This window comes from Hemiscyllium ocellatum, chromosome 21 (genome assembly GCF_020745735.1).
Source record: "Hemiscyllium ocellatum isolate sHemOce1 chromosome 21, sHemOce1.pat.X.cur, whole genome shotgun sequence".
NCBI classification, from domain to species: Eukaryota; Metazoa; Chordata; class Chondrichthyes; order Orectolobiformes; family Hemiscylliidae; genus Hemiscyllium; species Hemiscyllium ocellatum.
This window is the reverse complement of record NC_083421.1, coordinates 38,597,366-38,609,461: the sequence shown is the minus strand read 5'-3', so window position 1 is coordinate 38,609,461 and position 12,096 is coordinate 38,597,366. Positions and strand designations below refer to the sequence as shown.

At 38.5% G+C, this 12,096-nt stretch overlaps 1 long non-coding RNA gene across 1 annotated transcript; it reads left to right on the top strand.

Moving 5' to 3' along the window:
• Window positions 1–3,061: 3,061 nt before the first annotated feature.
• LOC132825662 (uncharacterized) lies at window positions 3,062–8,525 on the top strand. The gene is made up of 4 exons (XR_009645806.1): window positions 3,062–3,141; window positions 3,522–3,625; window positions 5,387–5,488; window positions 8,152–8,525. It is a non-coding gene; the product is annotated as an uncharacterized LOC132825662 (long non-coding RNA).
• The last annotated feature ends 3,571 nt before the right edge of the window (window positions 8,526–12,096 follow it).

Below are 12,096 nucleotides of genomic sequence, written 5' to 3'. Positions count from 1 at the left end.
ATTAGATTTGAAGAAGGACATTTCCTTTAGATTTCTTTAGATTGGTAAATGTGACTCAGAAAGGGAGGAGAGCAGAAAGCAGGAAAGGATCAACCAATTAACTGAATATCTGTCAGAGGGGTAAATGGTAGAAGCTCTTATTTAAGATATTATTACACGATACGTTCAAGGAAATCAAGCAAGACCCAACATAGTTTTGTCAAAAGGAAATCATGTACAATAAATTTAATGGAGTTTTTTGAAGAAGTAACTTGTGATGTGGATAAAGGGGAGCCAAAGATATACTGAGGTTTCCAGAAGATATTTGATGAGATGCCACATCAAAGGCTACTTGGGGTAAATAAAAGCTCATGATATTGGGAGGAATTACGACAGAGTCAGAAGACTGGCGAGCTAACAGTGAGCAGAAGTCGGAAGAAATGAATCTGGATGATATACCATCTTCGTAAGAGCTGATAGCTTGTTTTGTGTCTATCACGTTTCTGATCCTTTTGGCCAATGACCATAGACAGACGACACCAGATAAATATTGTCCCTTGTCCACCTCCTTTTGAAAAATAATTTTCACTCCTTCCAAGAACATTAACTTCCTCATTTCCAAAACATTGCATTCATAGTACGGGAATGTGGTGCCTGATTAATCTTTGGTTTGTGTTTGTAGAATGTTAGCTCTATGTAACACAGTTCATTGAGATCTCATGCTACACAGGAAATACTAATTATGGAATACTTCATGAACACAATTCTAAAGAGGACTGCACTTTCCAACAATTCCCGTGTTTACTTTGTGGTTGTCAGAAAGTTGTTTATTTGAGAACTTAACATAGGAGATGCTTCCAAACTCTTCAAATCTGCAGATGGGAAACTTGGTCTGTCCTTGAATGTTGCCAATATAAAACTCATCAATCCATACCTGGTCAGCAAATATTCCATCTCCAACACGTGTCAAATGAGAGTCTTTGGAATAGGTTGTGCACTTCCCCTTATTCAGTAGCCACCAATTTCAAAAGGTCAGCATTGCCAGGGTAATTTTCCATTGGATTTTCTGCTCCAGCTCAAACTTCTACAGATTGGATCCGTGATATTTTGACGACAAAAAAATCTCTCCAACTCAACACAGTCCTATGTACAGAGCAGTGATCATCACCAACCTCTTGATGTGCAGATTGAACTGGACTGTGTCCCAATGATACGTAACCACTGCCAGAAAAATTCCATCAGCCAATATCTCTTCTGCATTTTCCAGATTAATGGATAGATTGAACAAATGCTGGTGCCCTTTTTGAAGTGTTCCTGCAAAATAACTTACAGCATGTGAAGTATTGCAAAGCGAGTATTGTATCCTAGACCATCTGGAGACTATAAATCAGAAGAGAGTGCAGGATTAGGGGTATATTGAATGTCAGAAGGAGGGTTGCATAAGAGGATGCCATCAATGGTTTCAAACTCCACTGTTGGTTTTGCCCTTAGTTGTGACTTGTACAGAGATAACTAACAGTGATCATCTCCTCAATGAGGGTAAGGTCATACAGTTGTACCTTTCCCCTTTCATTAAGGTCTTGATTATGGGCACCACCTTTTCATGTGCGAGAAAAGGAGGTTTGTTGCTGTGCAATCAGTCTGAATAATTTATCTATCATATTTGAATAGCCAGTAGTGTTTGTGAGGCTGTGGGATGTGGCTATGAGACTTTGAGAGCTCCTCAGTATTTGAGGATGATGTGAGGAAAGTTAGCTCTGAGTTGTGCCTGTTGGGAATTGGGCAGAAGGTGAGCGGGGCAGTAAGTGAAGCAACTGGTCTATTTATGAAGATAAAGCATTAAAACATGTGAATTTGAAAGAGTGTCCGTGAATCTGTAATGGTGGAGGGCTTTCAAAGTCAGCCAAAGTTACAACATACCTTTTGTAATTACAGATCATCTCTGCTGGCCACTTCAGATACATACGCAAGATCATTAAATTTCTTCCTGAATCACAACAAGGACCTTGGGGCTACCTGTTTGCACTGACCATGATGGTTATCTGCCTACTCAATGCCTGTCTTGAGGACCTTCTGCCCCACCTGGGAATTGGGCCGCCTTTGTCCTGTCCACCTCCTGTACCATGGCCTCCAGTGCAAAGTCAGAGAACCTTGGAGAATTCCCTCTTCCAACACCTACTACACCTTTAGTTCACACCGACCCATACTTAACAAAACAAGAGGCATTTCAATGCCAGCACTGAGGCTTGGGGTGATGTGGGAGTGGGTCTTAGGGGTAGTTAATAACGGCCTGGTGGGGGTATTTCAATTTGAATGTGAATTTGAAAGAGCGTCCGTGAATCTGTAATGGTGGAGGGCTTTCAAAATCAGCAAAAGTTACAACTACCTTTTGTAATCACAGATCATCTCTGCTGGCCAACTCATTCACTGACAGACCTGTTAAAATCCTCAAACTCACCTTGAAGATCCCCAGGATCAGGCTGACCAAGAAATACCGAACATAAGATATTCCTTTAGAAACATGGCCATTTAAATAAGCGAGAATCCCTTTGGATAATGGACAGTTCTCCATCCAGCAAGAGATACAGGCTGGCTTTCAATAGTGTGGTAAGTTACACACAAATGTGGATCTGCGGCTGGGTGTAAACACCAGGCTGAAGGTTACTATTGTTTAAAGTAGCAGGTAGCATCATGATCCCCAGACCTGTTTGCAGACATGATTCAGAATATTCCATCACACACACCTCCCAATGCTACTTTTAACTCTGCTTTATGTCCATATCATATTTTTCATTTACAGTCCTCTTTAACAAACAGTAGTTCCTGTAAAACGTCATTTTCACATTATCTAAATTGCACACAGTTCCAATGTCCAGTCCAGAGAAAAACAATCAAGGAGCATTTGAAGCTGCTCCAGCACCGTTTCAATAAAAGACTGATCAGCAGAGTCTTATAAACAGGGACTAGAAAAGCCTGACTGGCTGAAGTCTAGAAAATCTGAATAATTACATGAACTGATATTCCATCTTGCTTCAACTGGCTAGTTCTGTTTTGTTGACGTGTTACATAGTTGTTGTGGTAACAAAAGGTGGAGTTACTATCTGCCTATAAAAACCTTCAAGGTAAAGTTCAGCAGCTGATTCTTGGCAACTGTGCACAAGGGTAAGTTTCAACTGTATTGCAGATAATGGTTACAGTTTAACATTGAGTCTGTGTTGAATTCTGCACAAATTATAGATATTTTCTAATCAACCTATTCCAAAATGTTATTACATATTGTGTGATCCAAGTTTAGCAGATATCTATCAGGTTAAATTCCGCTCTTCTAGATAAAATTATTAATATTGTAGACACTAGTATATACACAATTAACAGCATAATGTTTCGGGTGCTAGGCAATGTTATTAAATTCTCTCCTTTGTGTACTAGGCTCTCAACATTTATTCTGTTTGCAGGAAGTTTACTGCAGTTTAAGTTGTAGGACTAATTGTCAGTTTTAAAGTTGATTCACAACACAATGCCTACTGGTTTGTACCCTGCAGGTCAAATTCATACCTGGGTTCTGTGGGCAACTTCTAACAGAAATTAGACCCATCAGTTGTGAGTGGAAAAAGAAGATACAAGATGGTATGAGCTATTAGTAACGGTAAGGTGCTCCCATCTCACTTTTTACTTCATTTAATCTGAGGCAGGCTGAAAATAAGTGCTTCTTATTCACTGAGTGTAATTACTACATATTGCTCCAAATAAATGATGAGTCATACAAGGAAAGTCTGCATTAAAAGCAAATGATCTGTGTTATGACTTTTTTTATTACAACATGCATTTCGAACAACATTGTAAGTAAATTTCCAAACACTATGTTAAGAAATATAAACACGACAAACTGAACAGACCTGGCAGCATCCGTGGAGAAAGAAAGAGTTAATGTTTCTCTCTCTAGCGATGCTGACAGACTTGCCGAGTTTCTTCAGGAATTTATATTTTTATTTCGGATTTTCAGCATTTGCAGTGTTTTGAATTTATTATAGTGTTAAGATGATTTATATGAACCAGAACAAGCCATTCATAAAATATTAGGTAGTATCATTGTTTCCAAGTCTTGGGTTCTGTTTAATTTGAGTATATAATGCTAAAACGTAGTTAGGATTCTTTTGAATCTTTGTAAAGGAAAATTGGAGACTTGTTCAGCCTTTATAGCTGGCACAGCTAATTGCAGTTGATTACTGTCCTTTCCTTTGCTGATTGGAATTGAGAAAAGGGAAGATACAACAAGACCTGGGTGGCCCAGTGCACCAGTCACTGAAATAAAACATGCAGATGTAGCAGGTGGTAAAGAAGACAAGAGGTATATTGGTCGCTGGAATATGGAACGGAGATACCTTTCTGTATTGTGTAAGGTCTTGGGGAGACCACGCCTGGTGTATTGTGGCAGTTTTGGTCTCCTTATCAGAGTGAAGTTCAACAAAGCTTTGCCAGGTGGATTCTTGGGATGGCAGGACTGCTATATGAAGAGAGACTGGATTGGTTAGGATCATATTCACTTGTATTGAGAAGAATGGAGGGCGGGGGTGGGGGATGGTGCTGGTGGTGCAATCTCACAAATGTATAAAATTCTAACAGGACTAGCCATAACAAACACAGGAAGGATGCTCTCAAAGATGGGGAAGTCTGGACCCAGCAGTCACAGTTTAAAGATATAGGGTAGCCTATATTTCTTCACCCAGAGAGAGTGGTGAGCCCATGGAACTCTCTGTCCCAGAAAGCAGTTGAAGTTAAAATATTGAATGATTTTAATAGAGAGCGAGATAAGCTCTTAGGGTTAAAGGAATCAAATGATTTGGGAGGAAAGTGGGAACAGGATACTGAGTTGGATAATCAGCCATGAATATATTGAATAGCAGAACAGGCTTGAAGGGTTGAATAGCCTACACCTGTTTTTATTTTTCATGTTTCTATGATGGGTAATAAATGTACCAGCGGCCCAAAAAGGCAGAGGAAAAGTTCAAACAGGTGTCCAATATAATTTCCACAAACAATATTGCAAATAATTGCATTTTCATTTCAGTTGGAGCACAAATTAATTTCCATCCTTTGCACGCAGACTTGATGGATTAATTCTGTGCTGGTATTCAATGACCCCCGGTGCTTTTTTTTTGCTTCGTTGCACTTTTCTCATCATTTGCATTACTTTCCGTGAGCAAGAAATAATCTGTACACTTGTTTCAGTGTGCATACTTTACCTGAGCCTGTCAAAAGTGGCTTTATCCCTGAGTGTTTCGTTACTTAATCTAACACCCTATGGTATTGCTCAAAACAGCATAACTGACCGGAATATGTTACAAACGTAATAGCTGATAATTCAATGAGATTTATTTGTAAATTTCTTTCCTCCCCGCCCCCCAAGCCTGCCGATATGTGGCCCGGAAGATCTCTGCCCTTTGTGGCAGGAAGGAGGAAGATAGAACGGTATCTGTATCAACTCCGGCTGCAGTCAATCAGGCAAAATGTACGTGCGTCGTTAAAATTTCTTGTTGCTTTTAATACCGAAATGCATGATGAAAAAACCTTTTTTTCTGGTGTAAAGCAGACAGTCTCTTCAAGTTGTGCCTTTGAAAATTTATTGTAAGTTATTGAGATCTGTTTATCTCAAACTACCATAGAAATTTTAGGTAATTAATCAGATGACAATTTAAGTGCTTGCATTGTGTTAGTGTCAGCATGACTTTGCAGAGTTCGGTATTCCATTAACAGGAAATACCTGTTTGATAAGTTGAACTCCCTTAAACCTTGCCTGGTAACATGACGATTTTGATCTAAGCAAAATAGTAGGCAGGTGATTCACTGGAAAGACAACAGGAAATTTTGCCTCCAGGTATTCAGAGAGAGAACATTAAAACGACAGGTCATATTTGCAGAATGTCAGATTTCATCTCGATGACAAGAGCAATGCTGGAGCCTTGTCAATGCTTTAGGAGATTCCATTCCCTCTCTCCTCACAATGATTCCTGGACCACAGAACAACAAAGTGCACACAACAAACAGGGATTTGACTCAAACCTTAAATTAATTGGCAGAAATTGCTGGAGAAACTGACAGTATCTGTGGAGATGAAACAGATTTAACATTTCGGGACAAGTGACCCTCAGATGCTGGTAACAGTGGCATCATTTCAACTAAGTTTAAAATTAATTCACAAGCCTATTCCCTGCTATTCATAGGCCATAGTTGCTTTATTCAATCTTCACTACCCCTTCTGGTTTTCTTTGGTTGAAGTAATGCTGGTATTTGAAGTCAGAAAATTGACATGTTTTAAAAACCAGAGCTGAAAAATGTGTTGCTGGAAAAGCTCAGTAGGTCAGGCAGCATCAAAGGAGCAGGAGATTCGACATTTCAGGCATAAGCCCTTCTTCAGAAGAAGGGCTTATGCCCAAAACGTCGATTCTCCTGCTCCTTTGATGGTGCCTGACCTGCTGCGCTTTTCCAACAACACATTTTTCAGCTCTGATCTCCAGCATCCGCACTTTCTCCTAGATGTTTTAAAAACCATATCTACCAAAACCTCCTCTATAAAATATAGTAGAGGTTTAATGGGTTCCTTAGGGGTTAGTTGTAGAAACAATTCAAGCAAACATTCTGTCACTAATCTGACTTCTTGTTCTATTGTAGCTTTCCTAGTTAAAGTCTAACCATTAAAATTAAGATTCATGTTTAAAACCACGAACACATTCTAGTCACCTGGTCTGAACAGTAATCTGGACCCAAAACATTAACTTTGCTTTATTCTCATAGATGCTGTCTGAACTGCTGGGTTTCTCCAGCAATTTTGTTTTTTCTGTCAGATGTCCAGTATTGGCAGTTTTTTGTTTTGTTAAATTCATTGGTTTTGTTGCTTTAATAAACTAAAGTGCAAACTCCTTTGTAGTTTGACTGAAACTTATAATCACATACATGACTCTGATATGGACCAGACCAAACCTCCTCAAAATATATTAAGGTAGCCTAGATCCTAACTTTTTTCTTATTTTAAACAAAAAGTGTTAAGGCACTGCATTCCTTCATATAATTCAATTGGTCAAGCTAATTGACTTTGAGCAGAACATACTTTAAATTTACACTACCGTTAAAACACTGGACAAAAGAAAGAGAATTAGCTTAACTGTAACTACTGAAATGTTTATCAAAATAATAGCTATATTAACTACAATTAATTGACTGTTCCAATATAATAACATCTCACAAATGCACCCTTGATCAAGGCAAATTCAGTAAAATAAATAGTCTCAAATGCAGTTCTAACAGCAGGAAGAGAACCCCAGCTTTTAGCTGTCAGAGAGAGAGGAATAAGAGCTTCCATAACCAGCTTCAACATCCAGAAAGCTAAAACTAAAGATCCTGATTCTTTGGGAGCTTGAACTCTCCCATTCAAGCTGCTTTTATTGTTACAACTTTTTTTTTTAAAAACGCCCTACAGCCACAAGCTGTTTACTCTATTGGATTTCAGCAGACTGCTTAACACCTTTGTCTCAACTTTCTTAATTTAAAAAAGGACAAAATATATCTCTTAAACCCATAGTATTGTCACAGTTCCTTGTTACTAGTATTTATCATAGGGCAGGTTCTGGAAATGAGTGGTCTGTGTTTTTCTTCCCCTGATTATGAGGTCTAGAACCAGGGGACCCAGCCTCAGAATAAAAGGCGAGCCATTTACGATTGAGATGAGGAAGAATCTCTTCACTCAGGAGTGGTGAATCTTTGGAACTCCCTACCTCTGAGTGCTGTGAAAGGTGAGGGATTATGTAGGTTCAAGAAAGAAACTGATAGGTTTCTAGTTACTAACAACATCAAGGGATATTGAGGTAGCCTAGGATGATCACCTATATTCTAGAATGGGGGAGGTGGCTTCTGGACTGAATAACATAAAAGCCTTCTGTTCCTAACCAGGATTAGAGGTTAAAATGACCAGCTTTCCCTTTCAGTTTCTTCAGGCACAGTATACCTCTCACACCTCCCTACATAAACTTTGAAGGTTTTCAGAACTAATCCTGACAAGAGAGAGTAGAAGTTCTAACATGTGTTAAAGCATTCAGTAGTGAATGATTGGTGGTGTACTTACTATTTAATTGCACCATGAACTGCTTCACCTTATTTTTTGCTTTCATTTCTGTTTAGATCCGAATGTAGATCATGGAAAAATGCAAATGCCAATCCACAAAGAAATGCCACATTCTCAGCCTTTCAATCAGCAATGTGGCCCCTGAGGGTAAAGAACGGCTCCTGTAAAAGGGGCCTCAGCCACTTCAGTGTATTTTGGAAATGTGGCTAATTTTCCAACAACAAACTGAAAGAGAAACTGTTGTTCTTGTACAGTGATTGATGAAGGCTTGTTCACAACCTCTCATTGTAGAAATGAACTTGTCTGAAGATATTTTACTTGTACCTCTAAAACAGCAGAATTTAGAAATGTCTACATTGATGCTAATTTTGTGTTACCAACTTAGTGTGAAAGCATAATGCCCTTCATTAAAGATTTGGTTTAATTTCAATCTCATTGCTGGTAACAGTAGCACCATTTCAACTCAGTTTAAAATTAATTCACAATCCCTGCTACTCCTAGATCATACTTGCTTTATTCAATCTCCACTTTCCCTTCTAGTTTTCTTTGGTGAAGTAATGCTGGCATTTGAAGTCATAAAATTGACATGTTTTAAAAACCATACCTACCAAAATCTCCTCTATAAAATACAGTAGAAGTTTAATGGGTTCCTTAGTAGTTAGTTGTAGAAACACTTCAAGCAAATATTTCTGTCACTAACCTGACTTCTTTTCTTGTTCTATTATAGTTTTCCTGGTTAAAGTCTAACCGTTAAAATCAAGGTTCATGTTTAAAACCATGAACACATTCTGGTCACCTACCCTGAACAGCAATCTATATTTGATTCGATACTTTCCCTAAACTAATATAAATATTGGCTATCACTACTACCTCAAAAAGTAGAAACATTTCAAAATACAGACTTCACATCCTTCTCTATGCCCAATGGCCAAAGAAAATTACTCCATTTAGAAAGTTATAAACAACAACAACAAATGAAAATCATTGAAAATGAATTTTCTTGATCTGATCCATCCAAGTTGACTTTGGCATTTTGTAGATGATTACGGCAGATATTCAGCTAGATAAGCACACTCCTTTAGTAAATTAAAATATTCATATCATAATGAAATAAGTTTATGAAGAGGGTTCCATGATGCCCTATAGAGTTATGTTAATTTGACATTCTCAAAGTTGTGAACACTAACAGATTCTGGTGGAATTAAATCTGTTATGCTTACAATGCTGAATATTGTACAAGACTGAATGTTTGCTTGACAAATTCTGTCAAATATTGAATCCACTCTTTTGCTGCTAACCATTATAATTCTAACATGTTTTGTTGCTTTCTATCTTAAATATTTGCCAAGCTCAACGTGTAACAAATGTAATAACCAAAAACCATACAAATGAAAATAAAACGTGTTTCAAACCCTTGAATTTGAATTGATTTTGTAAGTATAATATTCTGCCAATGAAGTTCCTGTTCTAAATGCTCATTAAATGTGGAAATAATGAACAACAAGGAGCAGGAGTAGGCCCATCTGACCCCTCAATTCAATAAGATCACGGCTGATCTTTCCATAGACTCAGCTCCATTTAAGGAGATAACTGCATGCTATACTCCAGGTGTAGCCTCACCAGTGCCCTGTACAGCTGCAACATAATCTCCCTTTTTTAAACTCAATCCCTTTAGCAATGAAGGACAAGATTCCATTTGCCTTCTTAATTTCCTGTTGCACTTGCAAACCAACCTTCTGTGATTCATGTAGAAGGACACCCAGGTCCCTCTGCACAGCAGCACGTTATAGTTTTATACCATTGAAATGATAGTCCTTTCTACTGCTATTCCTACCAAAATGGATGAGTTCACATATATTAATATTGTACTCTATCTGCCAGAACTTTGCCTGCTCACTTAAATAATGTCCCTTTGCAAAGTTTCACAGTCCTCTGGAAACTTTGCTCTACCTTAATGCTATCTGAAAACTTTGACACACGACACATGGTCACCAACTCTATATTATCAATGTAAGTTGTGAATAATTTTGGTCTCACCACTGAGGCACACCACTCGTAACTGATTGCCAACCAGAAAAGCACTAATTTATCCCAACTCTTTGCTCCCTGTTAGTTAACCAATCCTCTATCCATGCTAATACATTACCCATAACATCATACATCTTTATCTTATGCAGCACCCTTTTGTGCAGCATCTTGTTGAATGTCTAGATACACCACATCTACTGGGTCCCCGTTGTCCACCATGCTCGTAATGTTTTCATAGAAATCTAGTAGATTAATTAAGCATGTCCTGCCCTTCATGAACCCATGCTGCATCCGCCCAAAGGAACAATTTCTAACTAGATGCCTTACTATTTCTTCCTTGATAATAGACTCAAGCATCTTCCTCACTCCAGAAGTTAAGTTTACCAGTCTATAATTCCTCATCTTTTGTGTAACTCATTTTTAAAATAGTAGTGTCACATTTACTGTTTTCCAATCTGCTGGAACTGCCCCAGAGTCCAGTGAATTTTGGAAAATTACTACAAGTATATTTGCTATTTCTTCCGCCATCTCTTTTAATATCCTGGAATGCATTCCATCAGGGCTAAGAGACTTGTCTGCTATTGGCTCAATTAGCTTGCCCAACACTACATCTTCTGTGATAATGATTGTTTCGAGGTCCTCACCTACCTCCATTTCTTTGTCAATTACTGGCATGCTATTCATGTCCTCCACTGTGAAAACTGACACAAAATACCTGTTCAGTGCTTCGGCCATTTCCTCATATTCCCATTGCTAAATCCCCCTTCCCATCCTCTAAAGGACAATGTTTACTTTAGCCACTTTTTTTTTTGTTTTATATATTTGTAGAAACTTTTGCTATGTGTTTATATTCTGAGCTAGTTTATTCTCATAATTCATCTTACTTTTCTTTATAGATTTTTTTGTGGCTTTCTGTTGATGTTTGGAGCTTTCCCAATCTTCTAGTTTCCTGCTGTACTTGACCACTTTGTATGCCTTCTCTGTAAATTTAGAAGCCTCCCTTATTTCCTTAGATATCAATGGAAGACTACCCCTTTTCCTATAATCCTTTCTTTTCACTGGTATATACTTTCACTGAGCACTTTGAAAAATTGCTTTAAAAGTTCTCCACTGCTTGTCAAATATCCCATCATAAAGTTTTTGCATCCAGTCTACTTTAGCTAACTCCTCCTTCATCCTATTGGAGTGTCCTTTGTTTAAGCACAGGACCCTGGTATTAGATTTTATCTTTTCACCTTCCATCTGTATTCTAAATTCAACCATACTATGATCGCTCCTTCCTTATTTCTGTCCCATCACACAAGACCAGATCGAGGCTATCTTGCTCCCTCATTGGTTCCATTATATATTGTTCAAGAAAACTATCGCAGATACATTCAATGAACTCTTCCTCAAGGCTAACATGACAACCTGGTTCAACCAATCGACATGTAGATTAAAATCCCTCATGATAATTGCCATACCATTTTTACAGGCATTAGTTATCTGTTTATTGCTGCCCCAATGTGATGCTATTACTTGGTAGCCTATAGACCACACTGATCATTAATGTTTTCTTCCTAGAATTTCTAACTTCCACCTAAAATGATTCAGCGTTATTCTCCATAGAGTCATAGAATCATAGAGGTGTTCAGCACGGATCCAACTCATCCATGCTGACCAGATATCCCAACCTAATCTCGTCCCATTTACCAGCACTTGGCCGATGTCACTTTAAACCCTTCCTATTCATATATCCATTCAGATGCCTTTTAAATTTTTTTAGATTAGATTACTTACAGTGTGGAAACAGGCCCTTCGGCCCAACAAGTCCACACCGACCCGCCGAAGCGCAACCCACCCATACCCCTTACCTAACACTACGGGCAATTTAGCATGGCCTATTCACCTGACCCGCACATCTTTGGACTGTGGGAGGAAACCGGAGCACCCGGAGGAAACCCACGCAGACACGGGGAGAACGTGCAAACTCC